The sequence below is a fragment of the Triticum dicoccoides genome, chromosome 2A (assembly GCF_002162155.2).
Source record: "Triticum dicoccoides isolate Atlit2015 ecotype Zavitan chromosome 2A, WEW_v2.0, whole genome shotgun sequence".
Taxonomy (NCBI): Eukaryota; Viridiplantae; Streptophyta; class Magnoliopsida; order Poales; family Poaceae; genus Triticum; species Triticum dicoccoides.
Genome location: NC_041382.1, coordinates 465,399,234 through 465,402,241, shown reverse-complemented (window position 1 = coordinate 465,402,241; position 3,008 = coordinate 465,399,234).

The window sequence follows — 3,008 nt, the reverse complement described above, 5'->3', positions numbered from 1 at the left end:
TCCTTAGAGGAATAAGGATATGTTTCTCGGTTATGGAGGTGATAAAGAGTTCGACGTAAAGAGTTACGTCGATGCAAGCTTAACACCTATCCGGATAGCTATGAGTAGAGATACCGGATACGTATAATGGAGTAACAATTTAGAATAGCTCCAAGTAGAACAGTTATTTGAAATGGATCCAAATGTAGCGTAGTAGTTGCATCTACAAAATGACATAAGAAATTTGCGAAGTACATACGGATCTGAAAGATTCAGACCCGTTGACTAAAACCTATCTCACAAGCAAAACATGATCAAACCCAGAACTCATTGAGTCTTAATCACATGATGATGTGAACTAGTTTAGTGACACTAGTAAACTCTTTGGATGTTGGTCACATGGCGATGTGACCTGTGAGTGTTAATCACATGACGATGTGAACTAGATTATTGACTCTAGTGCAAGTGGGAGACTGTTGGAAATATGCCCTAGAGGCAATAATAAATAGTTATTATTATATTTCCTTGTTCATGATAATCGTTTATTATCCATGCTAGAATTGTATTGATAGGAAACTCAGATACATGTGTGGATACATAGACAACACCATGTCCCTAGTAAGCCTCTAGTTGACTAGCTCGTTGATCAATAGATGGTTACGGTTTCCTGACCATGGACATTGGATGTCGTTGATAACAAGATCACATCATTAGGAGAATGATGTGATGGACAAGACCCAATCCTAAGCCTAGCACAAGAATCGTGTAGTTCGTATGCTAAAGCTTTTCTAATGTCATGTATCATTTCCTTAGACCATGAGATTGTGCAACTCCCGAATACCATAGGAGTGCTTTGGGTGTGCCAAACGTCACAACGTAACTGGGTGGCTATAAAGGTACACTACAGGTATGTTCGAAAGTGTTTGTTGGGTTGGCACGAATCGAGACTGGGATTTGTCACTCCGTGTAAACGGAGAGGTATCTCTGGGCCCACTCGGTAGGACATCATCATAATGTGCACAATGTGATCAAGGAGTTGATCACGGGATGATGTGTTATGAAACAAGTAAAGAGACTTGCCGGTAACGAGATTGAACAAGGTATCGGGATACCGACGATCGAATCTCGGGCAAGTATCGTACCGCTAGACAAAGGGAATTGTATACGGGATTGATTAAGTCCTTGACATCGTGGTTCATCCGATGAGATCATCGTGGAACATGTGGGAGCCAACATGGGTATCCAGATCCCGCTATTGGTTATTGACCGGAGAGTCATCTCGGTCATGTCTGCATGTCTCCCGAACCCATAGGGTCTACACACTTAAGGTTCGGTGACGCTAGGGTTATAGAGATATTAGTATGCGGTAACACGAAAGTTGTTCGGAGTCCCGGATGAGATCTCGGACGTCACGAGGAGTTCCGGAATGGTCCGGAGGTAAAGAATTATATATAGGAAGTGCTATTTCGGCTATCGGGACAAGTTTCGGGGTCACCGGTATTGTACCGGGACCACCGGAAGGGTCCCGGGGGTCCATCAGGTGGGTCCACCTGCCCCGGGGGGCCACATGGGCTGTAGGGGGTGCGCCTTGGCCTATATGGGCCAAGGGCACCAGCCCCAAGAGGCCCATGCGCCAAGAATCATGGGAGAGGAAGAGTCCTAAAGGGGGAAGGCACCTCCGAGGTGCCTTGGGGAGGAGGGACTCCTCCCTGGCCGCACCCTTCCTTGGAGGAAGGGCCAAGGCTGCGCCTCCCCCCTCTCCCTTGGCCCTATATATAGTGGGGGGAAGGGAGGGCAGCCCAACCTAAGCCCTGGCGCCTCCCTCTCCCTCCCATGACACATCTCCCTCCTCCCACAGCGCTTGGCGAAGCCCTGTTGGAATCCCGCTACTTCCACCACCACGCCGTCGTGCTGCTGGATCTCCATCAACCTCTCCTCCCCCCTTGCTGGATCAAGAAGGAGGAGACGTTGCTGCTCCGTACGTGCGTTGAACGCGGAGGTGCCGTCCGTTCGGCGCTAGGATCATCGGTGATTTGGATCACGATGAGTACGACTCCATCAACCCCGTTCTCTTGAACGCTTCCGCGCGCGATCTACAAGGGTATGTAGATCCACTCCTCCCTCGTTGCTAGATGACTCCATAGATAGATCTTGGTGACATGAAGGAAAATTTTGAATTTATGCTACGTTCCCCAACACTCTTGCCCCTCCGCCGCCATGGAGGCCATAGACCAGAGGGGAAACCCTTCTCCCATCTAGGGAGAAGGTCAAGGAAGAAGAAGGAGAAGGAGAAGAAGGGGGCTCTCTCCCCCTCTCTCCCGGTAGCGCCGGAACGCCGTCGGGGCCATCATCGTGTGACGGCGATCTACACCAACACCTCTGTCATCTTCACCAACATATTCATCACCTTCCCCCATCTATCTACAGCGGCGCACTCTCCCGCAACCCACTGTACCCTCTACTTGAACATGGTGCTTTATGCTTCATATTATTATCCAATGATGTGTTTCCATCCTATGATGTCTGAGTAGATTTTCGTTGTCCTATCGGTAATTGGTGAATTGCTATGATTGGTTTAATTTACTTGTGGGTTATCAAGACCTTTTTCTGGCGTCGTTGCTGGGGAGTTATAGCATGGGGTGAATATTCTCGTGTGTGCTTGTTTTCTTTATCACTAAGTAGTTTTTATTTCGTGCTCTTGTTTTCTATGTTTAGTTATTGGTAGGAAACGCAAAATACAAAAAAAATTAGTGGTACCTACTGAACCAATGGTTGAAGAACCACCCAAAATCTATCACTCCTGAAAGGTTTTTACTTGGATCATCTTCGATCCCTATGTGCTCGGGCTGAAATCCCAACGAGCTTAGTTGAGGGCAAATCTTTAAATGAGCATGCTTGTTATGTGCGACACTGCTTATCTAAAAAGGGAAACTTTTACTGGATCAAATTCATCGTTTGCAATGCTATGCTTGGAATTTATGAGAAATATATGATTTTACTTGTTCTAAAGACCCTAAGAAACACCTTTC